General features: G+C 40.4%; 1 protein-coding gene across 14 annotated transcripts in view; it reads left to right on the top strand.

Moving 5' to 3' along the window:
- The window catches only part of CAB39L (calcium binding protein 39 like), a 215,585-nt gene that overhangs the window by 5,894 nt on the left and 184,395 nt on the right, over positions 1-25,296 (top strand). For 3 of the 14 annotated variants that reach the window (XM_073212675.1, XM_073212672.1, XM_073212676.1), the window contains exon 2: positions 6,179-6,297. The exons of 2 other annotated variants lie outside the window; for them this stretch is intronic. The gene's annotated coding sequence lies outside the window, so the exon portion shown is untranslated. 9 more of the 14 variants (XM_037025820.2, XM_037025826.2, XM_073212681.1 and 6 more) reach the window with 7 other exon arrangements.

The raw sequence follows: 25,296 nt of genomic DNA, 5'->3' as shown, positions 1-25,296 counted from the left end.
AGTTCTAGTAGTTTTGGAGTGGAGTCTTTAAGGTTTTTTTATGTACAATATCTTGTCATCTGCAAATAGTGACAGTTTAACTTCTTCTTTACCAATCTGGATTCCTTGTATTTCTTTGTTTTGTCTAATTGCTGTGACCAAGACCTCCAGTAGTATGTTAAATAACCCTGGGGAGAGTGGGGATCCCTGTCTTGTTCCTGATCTCAGAGGAAAAGCTTTCAGCTTCTCACTGTTCAGTATGATGTTGGCTGTGGGTTTATCATATATGGCCTTTACATTCTGAGGTAAGTCCATCTGGCCCGGGGGTTTTGTTCTTGGGTAGTTTTTTGATTACTGCTTCAATTTCTTTGCTCGTAATTGGTTTGTTTCACTTTTGTGTTTCTTCCTTGGTCAGTCTTGGAAGATTGTATTTTTCTAGGAAGTTGTCCATTTCTTGTAGGTTTTCTAGCTTGTTAGACTATAGGTTTTCATAGTAGTCTTTAATAATTCTTTGTATTTCTGTGGACTCTGTCGTGATTTTTCCATTCTCATTTCTGATTCTGTTGATGTGTGTTGATTCTCTTTTTCTCTTAATAAGTTTAGCTAGAGGCTTATCTATTTTGTTTATTTTCTCATAGAAACAGCTCTTGGTTTCATTCATGTTTTCTATTGTTTTATTCTTCTCAATTTTGTTTATTTCTTCTCTGATCTTTATTATGTCCCTCCTTCTGCTGACTTTAGGCCTCATTTGCTCTTTTTTTTCCAGTTTCGATAATTGTGATATTAGACTATTCATTTGGGATTGTTCTTCCTTCTTTGAGTATGCCTGGATTGCTATTTACATTCCTCTTAAGACTGCTTTTGCTGCATCCCACAGAAGTTGGGGCTTTGTGTTGTTGTTGTCATTTGTTTCTATATATTCCTTCATCTCTATTTTGATTTGTTCGTTGATCCATTGATTATTTAGAAGCATGTTCTTAAGCCTCCATGTGTTATGTGAGCTTTTTTGTTTTCTTTGTAGAATTTATTTCTAGTTTTATACCTTTGTGGTCTGAAAAATTGGTTGGTAGAATTTCAATCTTTTGGAATTTACTGAGGCTCTTTTTGTGGGCTAGTATGTGGTCTATTCTGGAGAATGTTCTATGTGCACTTCAGAAGAATGTATATCCTGTTGCTTTTGGATGTAGAGTTCTATAGATGTCTATTAGGTCCATCTGTTCTAGTGTGTTGTTCAGTGCCTGTGTGTCCTTACTTATTTTCTGCCTGGTGGATCTATCCTTTGGGGTGAGTGGTGTGTTGAAGTCTCCTACAATGAATGCATTGCAGTCTATTTCCCTCTTTAGATCTGTTAGTATTTGTTTCACATATGCTGGTGCTCCTGTGTTGGGTGCATATATATTTATAATGGTTATATCCGCTTGTTGGACTGAGCCCTTTATCATTATGTAGTGGCCTTCTTTATCTCTTGTTACTTTCTTTGTTATGAAGTTTATTTTGTCTGATATTAGTACTGCAACCCCTGCTTTCTTCTCACTGTTGTTTGCCTGAAATATGTTTTTCTATCCCTTGACTTTTAGTCTGTGCTTGTCTTTGGGTTTGAGGTGAGTTTCTTGTAAGCAGCATATAGATGGGTCTTGCTTTTTTATCCATTCTATTACTCTGTGTCTTTTGATTGGTGCATTAAGTCCATTTGCATTTAGGGTGACTATTGAGAGATATGTACTTATTGCCATTGCAGGCTTTAGATTCGTGGTTACCAAAAGTTCAAGGTTAGCCTCTTGAGTATCTTACTGCCTAACTTAGCTTGCTTATTGAGCTGTTATATACACTGTCTGGAGATTCTTTTCTTCTCTCCCTTCTTATTCCTCCTCCTCCATTCTTCATATGTTGTGTGTTTTGTTCTGTGCTCTTTTGAGTAGTGCTCCCATCTAGAGCAGTCCCTGTAAGATGCCCTGTAGAGGTGGTTTGTGGGAAGCAAATTCCCTCAGCTTTTGCTTCTCTGGGAATTGTTTAATCCCGCCATCATATTTAAATGATAGTCGTGCTGGATACAGTATCCTTGGTTCAAGGCCCTTCTGTTTCATTGGATTAAATATATCATGCCATTCTCTTCTGGCTTGTAGGGTTTCTGTCGAGAAGTCTGATGATAGCCTGATGGGTTTTCCTTTATAGGTGACCTTTTTCTCTCTAGCTGCCTTTAAAACTCTTTCCTTGTCCTTGATCTTTGCCATTTTAATTATTATGTGTCTTGGTGTTGTCCTCCTTGGATCCTATCTGTTGGGGCTTCTGTGTATTTCCGTGGTCTGTTCGATTATTTCCTCCCCCAGTTTGGGGAAGTTTTCAGCACTTATTTCTTCTAAGATACTTTCTGTCCCTTTTTCTCTTTCTTCTTCTTTTGGTACCCCTATAATACAGATATTGTTCCTTTTGGATTGGTCACACAGTTCTCTTAATATTGTTTCATTCCTGGAGACCCTTTAATCTCTCTCTATGTCAGGTTCCATGCGTTCCTGTTCTCTGGGTTCAATTCCATCAATGGCCTCTTGCATCTTATCCATTCTGCTTATAAATTCTTCCAGAGTTTGTTTCATTTCTGTGATCTCCTTTCTGGCATCTGTGATCTCCCTTCGGACTTCATCCAATTTCTCTTGCATATTTCTCTGCATATCTGTCAGCATGTTTATGATTTTTATTTTGACTTCTTTGTCATTAAGACTGGTTAGGTCTGTCTCCTTCTCTGGTGTCTCTGTGATCTTGGTTTGCCTGTAATTTTGTCTTTTCATGGTGATAGGAATAGTTTGCAGAGCTGGGACTAGTGACGGCTGGAAGAACTTCCCTTCTTGTTGGTTTGTGGCCTTCCTCGCCTGGGAAGACAGCGTCCACTAGTGGCTTGTGCTGGGTAGCTGCGTGCAGACCGGGCTTCTGCTTCCTGCCTGGCTGCTATGGAGTTTATCTCCACTGTTACTGTGGGTGTGGCCTGGCTCGGGCTGCTGCTCCAAAGTGCTGGAGTTGCGTTGGAGGGGGAGCAGCCAGGAGGCTATTTATGTCCGTAAGGGGGCCTCCGTGCTCCCTGCTGCCCAGGGGTTTAGTGTGCCCAGAGATCCCGGGATTCCCTACCTCTGGACTAAATGTCCTGCCCTGCCCCTTTAAAACTTCCAAAATCACCCGCTGAAACAAAACAACGTCCACACAGAAAAAAAGAAAGAAAAAAGGTTCGCTCGTTTTCTTTGTTCTCCGGCGCCATCCACGGGCATCCGCTCACCTGACTTGCTGTCCTGTTTCCCTAGTATTGGGGTCCCTATCCCTTTAAGACTTCCAAAAAGCGCTTGCCAAAACAAAAGAACAACAAAAAAAAAAAAAGAAAAGAAAAAAAGGTGACCGCTCGCGTTTCTTTTGTTCTCTGGCGCCGGTCTCCGATACCCGCTCGCCAGTCTTGCTGCCCTGTTTCCCTAGTATTGGGGTCTGTGTCCCTTTAAGACTTCCAAAAAACACTCACAACAACAAAACAACAACAACAAAAAAAGATGGCCACTCGCTTTTCTTTTGTCCTCCCGCACTGGCCTCTGGTACCTGCTCACCGTTCTTGCTGCCCTGTTTCCCTAGTATCCAGGGCCCCGCGCATGCACTGTCTGCACTCTGGTTTGGATGGCTGGGTCTGGGTGTTCAGCAGTCCTGGGTTGCTTCTCCCTCCCGCTCAGACCTCTCTCCTCCCGCTGGGAGCTGGGTGGAGGGGTGCTCGGGACCCGCTCTGGAGCTTGTATCTTACTCCCTTCACTAGGCGCTGGGTTTTCGCAGGTGTGGATGTGGTCTGGATGTTTTCCTGTGTCCTCTGGTCTCTATTTTAGGAAGTGTTGTCTTTGTTATATTTTCATAGATAAATGTGGTTTTGGGAGGAGATTTCCGCTGCTCTACTCACACTGCCATCCTGGCTCCGCCCCTTCATTTATTTTTTTAAGTATTATTGATGCACAGTCTTATGTTGGTTTCAGATGAACAATACAGTGGTTCAGCAGTTCCCCAAATTATCAAAACCTTACCTTCTCTAGTTGTGGCAGAATTCTTTTAGTGGAATTATTTTGGTCTGGTTGGTATATGAGATAAATTACAAAGTCCTTGAACATATCAACATAACTTAATGGTTTATTGGTGTGTGGGTATAAATGGAGTACCCCGTGTAGCACTTTGCATCTACTAAGTGTTTACCAAATGAAGTTGATTATACACTCCTTGTGATTCCTTCAGTGGATCTGCCCCATTCCATAGTAGTGACAGGGTAACCACACAAGTGGACTGACATACTTTTAACATATGCTAGAATTATTTGCTAGTGGAGCAATGTCTAACACTTAGCACTTAACTAAGTGCCACACATGTATGCATATTATTTCACTTGATCCTCACAACCAGTCCTGGTACTTTACATTATTAGCTCAAATTAATCAGAGTCTGCCTAATTCCAAAGTCTCTGTGGCCAGTGAAACTAGCCACTTTATATCTGAAGACTTTTCAGAATAGCTTATCACATAAAGGCCTTCAGAGGCTACATATATGTGTATTTATACATATCTATACATACACATACACATCTGTAAATAGTTGTAGCAATAAATTTGTACTATCTTGGCATTAGGGGAGCAACGCAGTGATTCCTTGCACTGGCATGGTAGGTATTATTGCTGGGGTCGAATATTACAGTTGCCATTTCAGCTTAGTACCAGCAGGGGGCCAGAGCCGTGCTGAAAAGTGAGAAAAAGATGAGGTTCTTGGCTTTAAGAGACTGCTCTGGTGTTTTTGAAAATACAACCAATGCGAGTAATTGTGTTGCCTAGTTTTTGTTATTCAGCTTCCTCCTTTCCAAAAAAGAAAGAAAGAAAACAGAAGGAGATGGTAAGCAGAGTTCCATAAGAAAGAAACAGAATAATTAAGATTTTTATCTTCTTGAGATTACAGTCCTTTTTAAACATTTCCATATCTGGCCAGAATTAACAATTAATGGACAGTTGGAAATGTGTTTTTCATTCTATCAATCAACATCCATTTCTGTGCAACTCGCATGGCTCTATAGCATTTCTCCTACAGCATGTCTTTTGTATTCTGCCTTTATGAAAGCCATTTGAATATCTCTAGGCATCTTCCATGGCCACAATGTTAATTCTGTCTGAAGTGAAAATTATGAGAAGGAAGAACTAAAGATATCTATGATACATGGGTAGCATGACAAGCTTCTAAGACAGTAAACAGGTTATTTGCTTTGTGACTCTCTTATTGGCATAAGGCTATTCAAAAATAAGTCAGATGTTATTGCCAGGGTACCTGAAGGTATAGTTAGGATATTTTGTATTTACAATGTGGACTTCAGGAATAGAGAAAAACAGGGAAATAAAAGCGTGAATGAGAAGTCAAGAGAAAGACAGTGGAAATGAGAGAGGTAAATAACAGTTAAAGAGAAAAGACCCATAGTAACCCAAGTTAGCAGAATTGCAGCAGTAGGTCCACACCACCCTTTGTATACTCTTATGTATATATATCCATATATATGTATATACATGTATTTTATGATGGCAACAGTAATAGTCATTTCTGCTATAATGCTTCTTTTGAAAACACAAATTAGTTCTGATATGATTAATATCTTAAGGAACAATTTGAGCATAATGGGCATTTCTCACTTGCTTTTATGTAGTTTCATTTGTAAGAAACACCACATGAATGCAGAAAGTTACCCAGATAACCAAGGCCATGGAGGAATACACAAAATCTACACATGCTCACACCTGAAACACCACCAACCATCTCAGCATACCACATACTGAGTCACATCCATCCACAATTTTGGTGTTAAAAATTTCCAGCTGATTTCAGATCACCCTATTTCCACTATTTCAGAATAATTTACAAGCTACAACTCTTCTAACTCCCATTTCCACAAGCACATGTCAGGTCTTTTTCAAGGTAAAGTGCCAGATTTATTGTAGTATTTATGTACTTTTTAACCATTTAACATGTGTAAAACTGTGCTACTATTTTAATTAGGTCTCTACCTTAAAGAAAAAAAATATCTGTGACAAAGTTTTTGAGTATTTGAGCTCCAACCCTATGTTCCCCATAAATTCTGTGGTTCTTGCATTATTTTGTGTAGTTTGATGGTTTTTAGGAAGTTATCTCATGTAGCAAAACTAACTGTACATATTAATTATAGAACATTTGGAAGGCATACAAGAATACAAGAAGAAAATAATCACCAGTGATCCAACTGATATTAACATTTTGGTATTCTTTCATCTTCAATTGGAAGGAAATGTTTATGTGAAAAACAAGGTAAAATTCAGACTCTTATTATTTAATAAGCTTAGCATCTTAGTTTTTTTTCATTTTTTAAATCAAGATATAATTGATATACAATCTTATAAAGGTTTCACATGAGTAACATTGTGGTTATTACATTCACCCATATTATCACGTCCCCCCACACAGACCCCATTGCAGTCACCGTCCATCAGCATAGTAAGATAGCATCTTAGATTTTTAAAATGTGATATGTAATAAATATGTCTCATGGAGGCATAACCTTACACGGCTTCATTTCTCACCATTCTGCAAGTCCCTTGGTTTCTGCAGTGTCCACAGGGAAAACCCACACATGTGCAACCTGGAAGTACAGGGGAGTTAACGCCCATTTCAGAAAGCCTCGATCAGTGGAGGATGAGAGCCAATAGATAAATTTTTCCTATCCCTTTTCCTCTCCACACTCTGGGGTAGTCCTGAAATGCAGTTTTATGGCTCCTAAGAGGTTTAGTCTGACATTAAACAGGTGGCCAGGCAGATAATGCATTGTCATATTGGCTCTCCCTCCTTCTTTGCTTTATTCCCATTGTCTCTTACTTCTGCTCATTATGATTAGATTTCTTTTTTAATATAATATTACATAAGCCTTTTGCTTCAGACCCTGCTTTTGGGGGAACCCAGGCTTCAAGGCTAATGAGAATAATGCCTGTAATCATTGAAACATTAAATATATAAAGACTTATGTACCTATAATATTCAAAAAAAAAAAAGAAGTAAAAGACTTCCCCCATCAAAAAACAAAAACTTCCATTTGCCAGTATTGGAAGTAAATGCTACCAGCTTCTTACTCTCAAAATTGGTAATTAAAGGAAGGAGAAGTTGCCACTATCATGCCTTTTCCATTAGAAGTATATTTGAGGAGAAACTCTTCCCTACAGAAAAATGCCAGTCAATATAAGCAGGAAGAAAAGTGGAATTTAAAAAACCATCAGTTTGCAACCTCTGGTGAAATGATTGGTTTAGGCACGGATCATCAGTGAAAACTAAAATCATTGGAGGAAGCGTTGATAGAGAACCAAGTATTTGCATGTTGACAAGATATCACTCTGTAACTTATTAGTTAGTCAAAAAGGAAAACAAGTCTTTAGTAACAATGTCATTACCTTAGCTCAGTCATAAGATGGATTACTAATAGTGGACAGTGGGGACATTATTGCCTCCTAAATGTGATGGAGATGTTATTCTACTACCTTCTGTCTTGCATTGTTTTTGATGAGAAATCTGCTCTCATTTCTTTTTTTTTCTTGGTATGTAATGTGTCTTTTTTTATCAAATTGCTTTTAAGATATTTCTCTTACCACTGATTTTAAGCAATTTATTTATGTTCTGCTTTCATACAGTTTTCTTTGTTTCTTTTGTTTGGGGCTTTTTGCTCTTCTTTGATCTGTGGGTTTATAATTTTCATTAAATTTGAAAATTTTTCAGTCATTATTTCTTCAAACACTGTTTTCTCCTCTCCCTTCTCCTCTCCTTGTGGGACTTAAATGATACCTATACTAGCTTGAAGTTTTCCCATTCAGGGATGCTCTGTTCATTTTGGGTGAGCATCTGTTTTTCTCCGTGTTTCATTTTGATTTTATTTTGATAACTTCTATAACATCTTTAAGCTTATTAATCATTTTTTCTGCGGTGTCCAGTCTGTTTATCCTATTTGATGTAACTTTCATCTCAGAAATTGTACTTTAATCTATAGAAATTTGATTTGGGCCTTTTTAAAAATATATTCTGTCTCTCCTTAACATACTTATACTTTTTTGAACTCATGGGGTGTATTTGTCATAGTTGTTTTAATCAAATTGTGTACTAGTTCTGTTATTTGTGTCATTTCTGAGTTAGTTTCTACTGATTTTTCTCCTTATTATGTATCATATTCTCATGCTTTTTTGCATACTTGGTAATTTTTGACTGGGTGCCAGACATTGTAATTTTTGTTATATGCTAGTTTTCTAGAAATTCCTTTAAACCTTTTAAATTCTACTGTACAATGCATTTAATTTATTGGGAAAGAATCTGATCCTTTCACAGCTTACTTGTAAGCTATATTAGGAGGGACTAAAATGACTTTGATCTAGAGCTAATTTGGTTCCCATCCTGAAGTCAATATCCTTTTGAGTACTCACCCTATTTCCCATATTTTATGAATTTCTTTACTCAGGCTATTGAGAACATAAACTATTCACAGCCCTGTGTGAGTATTGGAAATACGTAAGCCTTTCCAGTGATTCTTCCCTTGGTTTTAGAGAGTTTTTAACAGACAAAGCCGATCAGTTCTTGAACAAGCGGGAAATCCTCTGCAGACCTCTGAGGCTCTCTTTGCAGCTCTCTCTTCTCTGGTATTCTGCCCTGTGAATTTTAGTCACATTGACCTTGAATTCTCAACTCTTTCTTTTCCACTCAGGGAGCCTGTCACACTCTGTTTGGGTTCCCCTTCCAGCTCTGCTACCTGGGGCAGTTGTATGGCTTAATTGTTTGTTTCCCATCTCCCAGGGATTACAGGGCTGAGCTGCCTGGTGACCTGTTTCTGAACACCTTTGTTTTATATTTTTTGACCAGTTTTTTAGTTATGTAAGACAGAAGAGTAAATTCAGTCTCTGTTACTCTATCATATCCTGAAACATAAGTAACTGTAGTTATAATTTTAGTTCTCTGTCCAAATAATTTTTAGAACAATGTTCTTTTTAAATTTTCAAGTACTAATAGGGTTTTTTAAAAAGTTAAAAAAAAGCTTCTGTTTATCTGTTGAAAAGTATTTAAATAATTTCCCATTTTATCATCTTTTGTTCAGAAAATGAAGCTTGTACCATTTCTATTTTGGAAATTATTTCATTTATTGTGGCTTAATGTAAAGTCACTTTTTGTGATTGCTTTGTGTAGCTTAAAAAATGGTGTTTCATAAGAATCAAATATAAACATACAATCATATATAGTCAGTCTTTTTTATATACTATAAATACCTGGTCTTTATTTTGTGCCTTAAGATCATAGATTGGTGTCTCCAAACATAAAAGTGACTTTGGAAAGTTAACTTGTAGTTATTCTACACAGCACCCTTACAAATTCTGAATTTCTTCAGTATTGAAGGGCCCCCACCAGTAAGATGGCAAACTTCCTGCTTCTCTTCTGGGTCCTTGGTTCCCGCCGGCGCCACCTGAAGCCCAATCACCTCTCACCCCCCTCCCAATCCCAGCACCTAGCCAACAGCCACCAGCCCCGTAGAAGTGACACCTCAATCAATTCATGCCCTTTCCTATATAACCCAGCACCTTTCCCTAATAAAGCAGAATTCTCCGGTGAATTGCTGCTGTGTGTCGCTCCTTTCCTTTCATTGGTGCCGAAACCCGGGAGACAGGACACCCCAACTGGGCCCCGTCTTCCTCCCGACACCAGCAGCAGCTTGCCCTCGTCCTCTTTTTCTGGCGCTGGCTCATCACACTGACCACTCCTCTCTGGCCTTTAGGTAAGTTTTCTCCCCCGGAGTGGGCCACTCTTCCCCGAGCTATCGTAGTGCCATTGATCGTGATCGTCCGGCAAGGCCCTGACACTTGGGGATGAGGAGGGAACTCTCCCCACCTCAGGCCTTCATGGCTGCGGTGGACCCTTAGGCCCCTCCTCCGACAGCCATAAATCCCCGCCTCAGGCCTTCACGGCTGCGGCAGACCCTGAGGACCCCCCTCCAACAGCCATAAACGAGGTGACACCTTTGTGGATGAGAACGCTCCCCTTTCCCCCCCTCCTCCTTCTGTTCCGTCCGCCGAAATCTGTTCTTTCTGCCGAAATTCCTAGTGCTAGGTACCTCGTGACTCCGGCAAACTGCCTTCTTAGGGAATTCTGGGTGATGACCCACACTTCCTAAGAAATTCTGACTCGTATACGAGTTTCCGCAGACCACCAAGGATCATCGGGGATGCCCTTTGTCTCCTTGCGGTCTGCTTCCAGTCCGAGGATCTCCGTTCATCTTCCCCTGTTTCTCTCCTACTCTGTCCTTTAGCCATGGGAGCCTCCTCATCCCTCCCTGAAAGTTCACCTCTTGAATGCCTGCTTAAGCATCTGGCTACCCTCTCCCTGACGCCTGATATAAAACTAAAACTTCTCCGTAAATATTGCTCCCAAGATTGGCCGACATACCCCTAGACAATAACAACCAATGGCCCGAAGGGAGAACTCTTGATCCTAACATCACTCGTGATCTTCTTAACTACTGCCAGTGCCTGAAAAAATGGAAGGAGATTACCTATATCGAAGCTTTCCGCCTCCTCCCCCCCACCCCCCCCAAGTTCTCCTAGCCTGCAAGCCGTCTCCCTCCCCTCCCCACACTCCCAGTCCCTCTTCGATTACCTTTGACCCGGCCGACGAGCCTCCAACATACAGGCTTCCCCGTTCAGCCCCTCCCCCTCCTACAACCCCTCTACCCTCCACTGCCGGGGCTGCCTCTTTCCCCGCGGAAGCCTCCCGTCCTCTCCCTTCCCCTTCTTCTCCTACAACAGCCCCTCCCCCTTCCTCTACCACCGCCGCCGCTGCCTCCACCCCCGCAGAAGCCTCCCGTCCTCTCCCCCCTGCTCCCCTCCCTCCACCACCATCTCCTCCCCCCCTCCTCCCCCATCCCCCCTCACCTCCCCCCCTCCCGCACATTGAGCCTGAGCCTTTCAGCCCCCCTCTAACTAAGTTCCAGGAGCCTCCTCCGTCTTTGCCCCATCAGACTCGGTCCCGAGGGCCTCCCAAAATTATTGCCCCCCCTCCAGGAAGTAGCAGGATCTGAAGGCATCGTGCGCGTTCACGTCCCTTTCCCTTAGGAGATTTAGCCCAACTAGAGAAACGCCTAGGTTCCTTTTCCACTGATCCCACGACATACATCAGGGAGTTTCAATGGACCCTCCAGTCTTACAGCCTCACGCATCATGACATTTTCAAGATCCTGGCCAATACTCAACTCCCTGAAGAGCGTAGACGAGTTTGGGACTTCGCCCAAATGCATGCTACCAAAACCCACGGGACTGACCCCACCTATTCCCCTGGCCCCACTGCTGTCCCCGAACAAGACCCACACTGAGATTATAACACCACCATGGGTCTCTGCTCTCGAGATATTTTTGCCTCCTGCTTAATAGCAGGTCTGAAAAAGGCAGCTCGTAAAGTAGTCAATTTTCAAAAGCTCCAAGACATAATTCAAAAGAGAGACGAAACCCCCTCTGAGTTCCTAGACAGACTCACTCAAGCCCTATGACAGTATACCAGCCTGGACCCAGAAACACCTGAAAGAAGACATGTCCTTATGACATACTTCCTAGCTCAAAGCTACCCTGACATTAAAGCTAAACTCAAAAAGTTAGAACAGGGCCCCGCTACCCCACAGACTGAGATCCTAACAGTGGCCTTTAAAGTCTTCCATAACCGGGAGGAGGAGAAAGAATGCCGTAAACAAAATGCTGATCAGGTCAGTTTCCAAATGTTGGCCCAGCTGATAAAACCACAACCTGGGTGCCCCTCTACAAACAAGCACCCCCCAGGAGCTTGTTTCAAGTGTGGAAAAGAGGGACATTGGTCAAGGGCATGCCCCTCCCCCAGATCTCCTACCACCCATGCCCCAGATGCCACAAAAAGGGCCACTAGGGGTCTGATTGCCCAACCACCCAAAGGGGAGGCTGGACAAACAACCCCCATCCTAAGCCCGCCATAGTGGGGCTGGCAGAAAAAGATTGATGGGGCCCGGGGGCTTCTCACCCGTCCATTTCCATCACCAAACAGGAGCCCAGGGTTACTTTAACAGTAGACGATCGCCCCATCTCCTTCCTCCTAGACACAGGAGCCACCTTCTCAGTCTTGCGAGAATACCAGGGCCCTACCACGCCTGCCGTTACTCCTATAGTCGGGGTAGGAGGTAAACAGATTTTCCCATTAAACTCCGCCCCCCCCTTTTATGTACAATCCAAGACAATCCCATACCCTTCTCCCACTCCTTCCTGGTTATGCCCCAGTGTCCCATCCCTTTACTAGGACGAGACATCCTTTCTCTCCTCCACGTTTCCATAACTGTATCCACTCCCACAGCCCCCAGTACTCCCTTTCTGGTGGCCCTCATAGCCCATGACCCCCCTCTACCCAATGAAAGCTCTGGTTCCACCCTCATACACCCTGTAAATCCCAAAGTTTGGGACATTACAAGCCCCTCCGTGGCTCTATGTCCTCCTGCCTCTATCAAATTACATTACCCTCTCAGTATATCTGTCAGGCCCAATACCCCCTAACCACTTCAGCCCTCATAGGCCTCCAACACATCATTCAAGATCTCTTAAACAAAAATTACCTCAGACCCACTCACTCCCCGTTTAATACCCCCATATTAGCTGTTAAAAAACCAACGGATCTTTCCACCTCGTCCAAGACCTTCGCCTCATCAACATAGCCATTGTCCCTATCCATCCCTTAGTTCCAAATCCATACAGCCTTTTATCACAGATCCCTGCCTCAGCATCCCACTTCTCAGTCCTAGATCTCAAGGACCCATTTTTCTATCCCTCTAGACCCCTGCTCCCAAGATTTTTTCATCTTCACCTGGACGGACCCATACACAAGACATTCTGAACAACTCACCTGGACAGTTTTGCCACAAAGCTTCCGAGATAGTCCCCATATTTTTAGACAGGTCCTAGCTCAGGACCTCACTTTCATCATGATCACTCCAAGTCCACCTTATTACAAATACATGGACAATCTTCTACTCTGCAGTCCCTCATGAGAACACTCTCAACTTGACACTGCCTCCCTACTTAACCTTCTACCTTCCAGAGGTTACCGAGTATCCCCCATCAAAGCTCAAATCTCTTCCCCTCCTGTCACTTCAGATTCCTTCTATCTCAACAAAGAAAGTCCATTACCTTAGACAGAAAACGGCTCCTCTCTGACCTGCCCGTTCCCAAAACCAAGACAGAAATCCTTTCCTTTCTAAGCCTGGCTAGGTATTTTAGAGCATAGATCCCTAACTTCTCCCTGTTGGCAAGACCCCTATACGACCTCAGCAAGGGCCCCCCTAAAGAACCATTATCGTCCTCACCCCGACACTCCTTCATTAAGCTCCATCAAGCCCTTGTGGAAGCCCCAGCTCTCCATCTTCCTGATTTGTCGAAGCCCTTCTCATTATACATTCATGAGAGGTACAGTCAAGCTCTAGGAGTCCTAGGCCAATATTATGGCCCATCCTTTGCCCCAGTAGCTTATCTCTCCAAGCAGTTAGACCCCACAGTTCGGAGATGGGGCCCCTGCCTACGAGCATTAGCCGCTAGAAAGCTCTTGCAGAAGGAAGCTCATAAACTGACATTCAAGGTACCCCTTACCATTCTGTCCCCACATCACCTAAAAGATCTCTTAACCTACAAAAGTTTACAGACTCTCCCTCCCTCCAGACTCCTGACCTTACTGTCCTCTTTTCTCCAAAATCCCATTCACCCCCTTTGCCATCCATACCCGAATCATGACTTTTTCCTCCTTTACTGCTCTCTCGCTTTTTTTCCTCATTCCTATTGTCTTCCCCGCCACCTCAGCCTCCTTTGTATGGCGATTCAAAGTCAGACAGACTTACACACAGCATCAAACAAAAGTTACTGCCCTCATTGCCACACCAGACTGCCCTCTGAAAAGCTACTCTGAGCCTTTATACCTCCACTTTCCTCCCTCCACCGAAGTGTTCACTAGCAGCTACCCTTATTCTTCCTACCTCTGCTTCCTCTATGACCAAAGACAAGCCTATTGCAGGCAATGGCCAGACACCTACAGGAGATGCCCCTACTGGTCTTGCACCATTCACTACTTGGGTAACTTCCAGTACCCACAGTATTACTCCTCCAACCGTTTCATGAAATATCCCAGCAGCTCATTCTCCTTATCAATCCCAGATCCCTGGGACTCTTGATGGGCTGCCAGAGTCACAGCCTCAGTTTACTACAGGGGGTCCTCAACCCCCCACGGTACCCTTCATATCTCTCGAAACTATGTTCCCTCTCATTCCCAAATCTCTCAAGTTGCATCAGATATCAGACATTCTGAAAAAGTCATTATCCAAACTCTTGACAGCGCCTCTTCATCTTCTTATCCCCGCCCCTCTTCCCATTTCTCCTACTCTTCATTATAGCTCATTCAGGACACCACCATCTTTCTCAACCACACCCTTAACACCGCCAATTGTTTCTTGTGTGCATCACTATAGCACCCACTGCTTGCCGCCATGCCTCTTAATATTTCCAACTACTCCTTCCATGCAGAAAGACAACTCCTCTGCCCCCTGGCAGACATATCCTTATGAGAACCAGAATACGCAGATAATCTCACCATCCACCACTGTGTAGGCCCGACTCCACCCCACTCCAGTGCACTTCACTGCCTCCCAACTCCAGCACACCCTGCATTCTCATCACCCTAATCCCACAGCTTACACTTTACAGCATGGCAGAATTCCTTGAGCTCCAACCTCCCTTGCCCTCGCGCACAAAAAGGGCTGCTTTCCTTCCCATCATGGTCGGTATCTCTTTAATCACCTCAGCCATTGGGGCAGGGTTTTCAGGAGAAGCCTTGGGTCACTCTCTATGAGCAGTTAGAGATCTCAACGCCAAACTTGAGGGAGCCCTGACATCCACTGCCGATTCCCTAGCCTCTCTCCAAAGACAGGTCACTTCGCTAGCTAAAGTCACCCTTCAAAACTGGCGGGCTTTAGATCTGCTTACAGCCGAGAAGGGCGGCACCTGTGTCTTCCTCCGGGAAGAGTGCTGCTATTACATCAACGAATCCGGCATTGTAGAAACTGACATCACCAAACTCACCGACCTTGCCTCCAGCCTCCACTCTGCTTCCAATTCCAACCCATTCTCTTCAATACTAACAAACCCCCTCCTCACCTGGCTCTGGCCCATTGCAGGCCCCATAATAATCATTCTTCTCGCCTGTCTCTTCTTACCCTGTATAATAAAGTTCATCAAATCCCAAGTCGGAAAAATCTCTAATCAAGCTTTCAACCAGCTTTTACTCAGGAACTACCAGCTTCTGGCCACAGAAGATCCCTCACCCTCACGTGACCTCCTCACCACACGCTGAGATGTACCCCTCTCTCCGCTGGAAACTGTTCCTGGAAACAATGGCTGCAGACGCCTGGCTCCTGACACCCATATCCTCTTGGCACCATTGGAATCAACAGGTCCTGGACCTATGGTTACAGGGAACCTTCATTGATTTCCAACCTGAACAAGTCCACATCTACTCATCCTTACCGTGGGGAGTCCTATCAACCCTTTCCTCCCAATCCTCAAGCCCTCACTCCCTTCTCCGCCCCTGTTCAGCAGGAAGCAGCCAGAGAGAAAGCAACGTCCACAACCCCATAGAGGAGAAAGGGGGGAATGAAGGGCCCCCACCAGTAAGATGGCGAACTTCCTGCTACTCTTCTGGGTCCTCGGTTCCTGCCGGCGCCACCTGAAGCTCAATCACCTCTCGCCCCCCTCCCAATCCCAGCACCTAGCCAACAGCCACCAGCCCCGTAGAAGTGACACCTCAATCACCCCATGCCCCTTCCTATATAACCCAGCACCTTTCCCTAATAAAGTGGAATTCTCCCGGTGAATTGCTGCTGTGTGTCGCTCCTTTCCTTTCAAGTATACCTCAATTGTTTGAGTATAATCTGAGACTCAGGAATATACTAGGTACTTAATACCCCTTAGTGATTTGGGATAACTTCCATTTAGCATTTCTTTTAACATAAGAAATAAAACTCTAAATTTTATAAGGCTACTAATTATTCAATCAGCAGATGAACCTAGTCTTCTTCAATGCCTATTTCTTAGGTGTTAAGAACCAAATCACCTTATATTTAAATTTTAAAAGTCTACTGTAAATGAGGCAGATTAAGAAATATAAATTTGAAAAATACATGTATATTTTGAAATATATATTAAATATGTATCACTAAAATATAGAGCCAAGTTTTATTTTCTTATTTTTCTTAAGGATTATAAATAACTATAGTTATTTACCTTTTCCTTTATTTAAGCTCATATTCTTAGAGATATCTTAGTTCTGCAGAGAGTAAGATAAAAATAATAATAGGTCTAATAACTACTTGTCAGCTTTGGAATCAGGAGATCTCGAAGAGCTGAAGAATTTTAGTTGGAAACACATATTAGGAGGAGACAGGGAACCTAAAAGTCTTGAGGCTGAGGAACTGGAACAGAAAACTCCATGGCAGGATCTGATGACTAGCATTCCGAAAGAGCCAGCATGTATTCCAAGCTGAGTACATTGCCTCCTCATCCCAAAGAATCCTACAAATGCCACTGTAAGTCCGGGGAAAGGAAATCCCGGAGCAAAATGCCTCTAAAAACCAAAATCAGTCAAAGGGAGAAATAAAGTTTAAAACTCGTTTATTGCTCACAAACTGCAGTCCCAGGCTGTCTTTCTTCTCTGCTCAAGCAGCCACCACACCGGCCCTCCCCCTCACCTCTCAGGTACAGATAAGCCCTCTGTTGCCCAGGTAATTACCCATTGATATGGAGATGAACTTCTCCACCCTTGAGGAAAGATGCAAATACACTGAAGCCATACTTCTCTCCACCTCTGAACACCTGTTGATATGCAGATGTACCAAAGCCAGGCAAGAAATTCTGGAAATGTTTCAATTTTATGCACAGCCATGTAAGCCTGTCACCAATCAATCGCACTACTCAGCTTTCTACCTACTACCTCAGTCCCAAACCTTGCAAAGATATCCATCATTTTAAGATATTTTACTCTATAATTATACATGTATAATAATGAAAAAATGTTTTATGGCAGTTAACCTTTTGAATTCTCATTGAAGAGGTATTATGTATGATGATCAATAAGGCATATATGTTTATGGGGGGTGAGAGTGTTCTAAAAAAATAATTACATTTGGTTTGTACATAAATGGTGTAAGCTGCTCTATTAAATATTTTTGGTATCAATATTTTTCTATGTTCTTTATAATTTTCCCTTTTATAACTGCAAATGTTGGTTCTAAGTTTCAAAGTACTCCATATTTTCAAATACACCACATTTTTATAAAATTATACTTTAAATGAGGAGTACTCAAATTATAAAGTCTTTTTTGCTTTTTAAATCTCAAGATGAAATTATTAATATTTAAGTATTTACTTGCTGTGCTTCCTTCTTATGATTAGGAATAGCATCTTCCCTGAGGAACTAACATTAGCAGATGAATCTGTTATCATTATAAACAGACCTTTGTTAGAAAATATTATTTACATTTTTAAACAAGAGGGACAGGCCAGTTTAATCTGTTGACAAAACCCCATTCACGAACAAGTTTACAGAACTTAAAGGGGAAAAACACGAGATAATATTTTATCCCTAGACTCCTTTTCTTGGGTAGATTGGAAGGCAAGATTTAAGTTTGCCTTAGCTTGATTGCTTTACACACACATTCTTGGGCCCTTGCCTGATTGGGAGGGAGGAAGAAAAAGAGGTAGCTGTGACTGTGGTATGTAACTAACTGAGTGCGTTAGAGAGGGGGAGGAGAACGCATAAGCAAGCTGGTTTGGCCAGAAACAGAACTGCCTGTGACAGATTAAGAGACAAGCAAGGCTTGGAATTTGAGAGCAAGCAAAGAGAGTGGAAATTTACAGCTGCCCTGTGTGACTGACTGTTCAAGTGATCATTTTCTGCTACCATTTCCCGGTGGTAAGTGTTACTCTTCAAAGAGAGGGACAGAAAGTCAGGACGGGATTGTGGAAACTCTTCTCTGCAATGCTTTGGTAATAGGAGGCACCCTCTGTTAAATGGAAGATAAAGGTTCCTTTTAAAGTACTTTGAGGGCAAGAGAGAACTGTCTTCAGCACCTCACCATGTGTCTACTTTTTGTCGCTTAGAGCCTGGACATTTCTATAACATTTGGTAAGTATCAACCAAGTTACCTATACTGGCTCATAGGAATGGAATTAATATGGTAAACTTTAGTTTTAGTTGAGGTTGTACAGTTATTGCTTATATATTCATTTTAAACTATGTTACCTTTTTCTTTGTGCATGGTGAACTGCTGTTACTAGGATACTAGGAGAGATTTAAAAAACAACCACAAAACAGTACTTCTCTGTTGCCTAAGGCACTTGAACCATTACCAACTATTCTGTGTCCATGGAATATCTTACTTGGGAAAAGGTTTATTATTTACAAAGTTTCTAAAAAAATAGTGGCAGTGTACCATTTTCTTGTTTCTCTTTCAATTGCATGAAAATTCAAAACTTACCTCCTGTCTATTGTGAGTAAATTTAAAATTATCATTTTGTTGTTAGTTTTATCAATTATTATAAATTACAGCATTCCCTCATAATTAAAATATTAATGTTATTGATACCATTAATTAAAGGATATATAATTTAAATGTTGAATGTTTCTGTTAGATCCAATAATTGACTCATGATTTTTTTCAAACATCTGTAATGAAAAAAATAGACAATTTATATTTCAGATTTACCATTTGATGCAAAATGAATGCATATGGATTTCAAATTAAGGAATAAAGCAGTTATTTTGTTCTAATAGTTTATACTAAGCTTTCATGTAACATCATTCTGCTGAAGAACTATTATAACGATGGATATATATAAGTCATCAATGTATGTAAGCAAGGAAAGTAAAGTCTTAAAATATATATTTGTATTCCAATAAAAATTTCGTTTGTACAATCTTAAGACAGAAGGCTGTATGCTAATTTTATGTGTCTTTTTAAAGTCTTAGATAGAAGACCTAATCGTTCTTCTGTGAGAGAAAGAAGTATATATTGTTAGCTGCTACACTGAGTCATTGCATAAAGATGCACCATTCTAAGCAAAGTTTCTAATCTACCCTCTGCCAGCTTTAAAAGATATGTGCCTAATTGTTGATCTAAGGGAGTCCTTTAAGGTAGAACAACTTAGCTGAAATAAAAGCTTCAGCAGAGTATCAGTAAACACATTGAAAGGATTTTACCCTAGGCATAATATAAAATGGCTGCACTTCTTTCTACCATTTCCTCTATGTTTGCAGAAGCCTGTAAACCAGGTTTTGTTTTGTGAGCTTTTGTGGGGTTTTTTTAGCCTGTCAACTTATGTATAAGAAGAATCACAATTGGTCTGTGGGAATCTTTTCTGGACCAGTATCTTGGACTTAGTCAAAAGTAAATACAGTAGAGATATCACAAACCAACTTTTGCTTCTTTTCGGAATCTTCCACACTCAGTCCTTCTTGGACTGATTGAAGATTTGTACACAGCTTCACAAATGTCAGAATAATTTTGTATTTTGAACTAGTAATTTATTGGTATTACCTTAGTAGTGGCACCATTTTTTAAGCCCACTGAAATATAAGTCATCACCAATTTACAGATGTTTTTTTACTTCACATGTTCATCTGTGACTAGGTTGTTGGGAATTCGGGACCCATCTTCCCTGGGAAACAATTTAGCAAATGATTGTTTGGCTTTTATTATAGCCTAAGAATATATTTTACTCACACTCTAGAAAAAATACTGCCACCCTGAAAAATATTATAAAGACAATTCTAGTGATGAAACTAAGTGTAAAAATAATTATGTTGAATAAGGCATTATTTTTATTTATCCTAAATACTAATACTTGAAGAAAAGCAAATTTAATGAGCAGAGTGGGTATTTGGAAGGATGCTTATAAGTGGGATTTCTAGGTACTTTCAAGAGCTTCCCCGGTTCATTGCACTGTTTATGAGATTTAATGTAAAGTTAAAATCAGTGATTTTTTTTTTTCTTGATGAAGGAATATTTCTAGCCATGGATTTTATACTTATCTGCCATTTCTGAGATCTAGCCCAGTGCCTGGCACATAAGTAGGTACCTAATAGTTACTAAATGAGAACTAAACTCTTCCTTCAGTTGAAAAAAATGGAACTGAGTAATTTTCCAAGATACCCAAACAAGGAAACGGGCTTAGGGGTACACAGTTTTCATTATGAGAAAGAGATGGCCTGACAAGAGTTGATTGAATTTTGAGAAGCAAACAGCAATAGTAGTATAGAATAGGCCTAATTTAGAGGAAAAGACGCATAACTTGGTAGCAGCCCTGAATGAGTAAGGATGATGATAAGGGAAGGCAGTATACAAGCTCCATTTCTTGAGAACATGAGACATTCTGAAGTAAGATGTCAACTTCTTGTATTTGCACCCATGTGCTGGGACCCTTACGAAGAAATGCGGCCTATTTGAAGAAGTCAGATTACGTCTATTCAAATTAAGTACAGTTACTTAATTGGCCCTAAAGTTACTCTAAAATGCCCAGACACAAAATTTTAAAGTTGCAGTGTAATAAACATATCTATCAAAGTAATTAGCTGTGAAATATGCAATACAATGAGTGCAGATTATACTTTTCTTGGATGATTTTTGATGGCAGAAAAACCTTTCCATTTGATCAAGAAAAACTTCTTTCTTCTATTAAAAAAAAAAGATAAACCTTCCACCACATAAAAAATTATCAGAAAAGTTCAGAAATTACCTTTCTTTGGCAAATCATATTTAAAAAGTAATGATTTTGAGTAGTCCTAGTGGGATATAATAGCTGCTTAATAAATATTTTTGTTGAGTGATTGAATGAAATAAGGTAGAATAGTTTGGACAAGTTTTCCTTTCTGAGATACGGATGTCTGTGCTTACACCAGCATGTACATATGTATTTATAATACATCTTTATAAACAATTTTTTAAGGTATCATTGATAAACAGTTATCAAGTCTTCACATAAAAAACATCACTGTGCTTACTACATTCACCCATATTATCAAGTCCCCCCCCATACCCTGATGAAATCACTGTCCATCAGTGTAGTAAGATGCCACAGAGTCACTACTTCTCTGTGCTACACTGTCTTCCCTGTGACCCACCCCCTACACCATGTGTACTAATCATAATACCCTTCAATCCCCTTATCCCTCCTTTCCCATCCACCCTTCCCCAGCCCTCCCCTTTGGTAACCTCTAGTCCCTTCCTGGAGTCTGTGAGTCTGCTACTGTTTTGTTCCTTCAGTTTTGCTTCGTTGTTATATTCCAAAAATGAGGGAAATCATTTGGTACTTGTCTTTCTCTGCCTTGCTTATTTCACTGAGCATAATACCCACTAGCTCCTTCCATGTTGCTGCAAATGGTCGGATTTGTTTTCTTCTTATGGCTGAATAGTATATTCCATTGTGTATATGTATCACCTCTTCTTTATCCATTCATCTACTGATGGGCACTTAGGTTGTTTCCATATATTGGCAATTGTAAATAGTGCTGCAGTAAACAGGGGTGCATATGTCTTTTTGAATCTGAGAACTTGTTTTCTTTGGGTAAATTCCTAAGAGTGGAAATCTTGGATCAAATGTTATTTCTATTTTTAGTTTTTTGAGGAACCTCCATATTGCTTTCCACAATGATTAAACTAGTTTACATTCTCACCAACAGTGTAGAAGGGTTCCCCTTTCTCTGCATCCTTGCCAGCATTTGTTGTTCCTAGTGTTTGAGATTTGGGCTATCCTAACTATGTTAGGTGATATCTTGTTGTAGTTTTAATTAGCATTTCCCTGATAATTACCTATGTGGAGTATCTTTTCATATGCCTGTTGGCCAGCTGAATTTCTTCTTTGAAGAATTGTCTGTTCATATACTCCACTCATTTTTCAATGGGGTATTTTGCTTTTTGGGTGTTGAGGCATGTGAGTTCTTTATATATTTTGGATATTAACCGCTTGTCAGTTATGTCTTTAACAAATATATCCTCCCATACTATAGGATACCTTTTTATTCTGTCTATAGGATACCTTTGATGGTGTTCTTTGCTGTACAGAATTTTTAGCTTGATGTAGTCCCATTTGTTCATTTTTGCTTTTGTTTCTCTTGACCGAGGAGATATGTTCAGGACAACTACTCATGTTTATATTTAAGAGATTTTTGCCTATGTTGTCTTCTAAGAGTTTTATGGTTTCGTGACTTAAATTCAGTTCTTTGATCCATTTCGAGTTTACTTATGTGTATAGAGTTAGGCAATAATCCAGTTTCATTCTCTTGCATGTACCTATCCAGTTTTGCCAACACCAGTTGTTGAAGAGGCTGTCTTTTCCCCATTGTATGTCTATGGCTCCTTTATCATGTATTAATTGACCATAAATGCTTGAGTTTATATCTGGGCTCTCTATTCTGTTCCATTGATCTATGAGTCTGTTCTTGTGCCAGTACCAAATTGTCTTGATTACTGTGTCTTTGTAATAGAGCTTGAAGTCAGGGAGCATAATCCCATCAGCTTTATTCTTCCTTCTCATGATTGCTTTGGCTATTTGGGATCTTTTGTGGTTCCATATGAATTTTAGAACAATTTGCTTTAGTTCATTGAAGAATGTTGTCAGTATATTGATAGGGATTGCATTGAATCTGTAGATTGCTTTAGGCAGGATGGCCATTTTGACAATATTAATTCTTCCTATCCATGAGCATGGGATGTATTTTCATTTATTGGTATCTTCTTTAATTTCTCTCATGAGTGTCTTATAGTTTTCTGGGTATAAGTCTTTCACTTCCCTGGTTAGGTTTATTGCTAGGTATTTTATTCTTTTTGATGCCATAGTGAATGGGATTGTTTTTCTGATTTCTCTGTCTGCTAGTTCATCGTTAGTGTATAGGAATGCAACTGATTTCTGTGTCTTGATTTTGTATCCTGCAACTCTACTGAATTCAGTTATTAGTTCTAGTAGTTTTGGGGTAGGTTCTTTAGGGTTTTTGATGTACAAGATTATGTGATCTGCAAAGAGTGACCCTTTAAATTCTTCCTTACCAATGTGGATGCCTGTTATTACTTTGTGCTGTCAGATTGCCATGGTAGGATATCCAGAACTATGTTGAATCAAAGTGGTGAGAGTAGGCATCCTTGTGTTGTTACTGATCTGAAAGGAAAAGCTTTCAGCTTCTCACTCTTAAGTATGATATTGGCTGTGGGTTTGTCATATATGGCCTTTATTATGTTGAGGTTCTTGCCCTCTATACCCATTTTGTTGAAAGTTTTTATCATGAGTGAATGTTGAATTTTTTTGAATGCTTTTTCAGCGTCTATGGATATGATCACGAGGTTTTTGTTCTTTTTTTTGATGTGGTGGATGATGTTGATTAATTTTCTAATATGGTACCATCCTTGCATCCCTGGTATAAATCCTACTTGATCATGATGGATGATGTTTTTGATGTATTTTTTATTTGATTTGCTAATATCTGTTGGGTATTTTGCGTTTATGTTCATCAGGGATATTGGTCTGCAATTTTCTTTTTTTTCTGGGGTCTTTGCCTGGCTTTGGTATTAGAGTGATGCTGGCCTTGTAACATGAATATGGGAGTATTCCCTCCTCTTCTACATTTTGGAAAACTTTAAGGAGGATGCGTATTAGGTCTTCACTTAATTCTTGATAAAATTCCACAGTGAAACCATCTAGTCCAGGAATTTTGTTCTTAGGTAGTTTTTGATTACCAATTCAATTTTGTTGCTGGTAATTGGTCTGTTCAGATTTTCTATTTCTTCTTAGATGAATCTTGGAAGGTTGTATTTTTCTAGAAAGTTGTCCATTTCTTCTAGGTTGTCCAGTTTGTTAGTGTGTAATTTTTCATAGTATTCTCTAACAATTCTTTGTATTTCTCTGATGTCTGTAGTGATTTTTCCTTTCTCATTTCTGATTCTGTTTACATGTGTAGACTCTCTTTTTTTCTTGATAAGGCTAGATAGCAGTTTATCTATTTTGTTAATTTTCTCAAGGAACTAGCTCCTGCTTTCATTGATTCTTTCTTTTGTTTTATTCTTCTTGATTTTGTTTATTTCTGCTCTAATCTTTATGTCCCTCCTACTGACTGTGGGCCTCATGTGTTCTTTTTCTAGTTTCCCTAATTGTGAGTTTAGACTGTTCATATGAGATTGCTCTTTCCTGAGATAGGCCTGTATTGCAATATACTTACCTCTAAGTATGGCCTTTGCTGCGTCCCATAGATTTTGCGGTGTTGAATTATTGCAGTCATTTGTCTCCATGTGTTGCTTGATCTATGTTTTTATTTGGTCATTGATCCAATGATTATTTAGGAGCATGTTACTAAGCCTCCATGTGTTTGTGGGCTTCATTTTCTTTGTGTAATTCATGTCTAGTTTCATACCTTTGTGGTCTGAGTAACTGGTTGGTACAATTTCAATCTTTTTGAATTTACTGAGCCTCTTTTTGTCGCCTTGTATATGATCTATTCTTGAAACTGTTCCATGTGCACTTGAGAAGAATGTATATCCTGCTGCTTTTGAATGGAGTTTTCTGTAGAAGTCCGTTAGGTCCATCTGTTCTAATACATTGTTCAGTGCCTCTGACTCCTTATTTTCACTCTGCCTGATCTGTCCTTTGGAGTGAGTGGTGTATTGATGTCTCATAGAATGAATGCATTGCATTCTATTTCCCCTTTTAATTCGGTTAGTATTTATTTCACGTATCTAGATGATCCTGTGTTGGGTGCATAGATATTAATAATAGTTATATCCTCTTGTTGGACTGACCCCTTTATCTTTATGTAATGTCCTTCATTGTCTCTTGTTACTTTCTTTGTTTTGAAGTCTATTTTGTCTAATACAAGTACTGCAACTCTTGCTTTTTTCTCCTTATTAGTTGCATGAAATATCTTTTTCCACCCCTTTACTTTTAGTCTGTGTATGTCTTTGGGTTGGAAGTGAGTCTCTTGTAGGCAGCATATAGACAGGTTTTGTTTATTTATTTGTTTGTTTGTTTATTTTTATTTTATCATTAATCTACAGTTACATCAAGAACATTATGTTTACTAGATTCTCCCCTTCACCAAGTACCCCCCGCAAGCCCCATTACAGTCACTGTCCATCAGCGTAGTAAGATCTTGTAGAATCACTACTTGTCTTCTCTGTGTTGCACAGCCCTCCCCTTTCTCCCATCCCCC

Source organism: Manis javanica, chromosome 9 (assembly GCF_040802235.1).
Source record: "Manis javanica isolate MJ-LG chromosome 9, MJ_LKY, whole genome shotgun sequence".
In the NCBI taxonomy this organism is placed as follows: domain Eukaryota; kingdom Metazoa; phylum Chordata; class Mammalia; order Pholidota; family Manidae; genus Manis; species Manis javanica.
The sequence above is the reverse complement of the archived record's forward strand: the minus strand, read 5'-3'. Positions and strand labels throughout refer to the sequence as shown.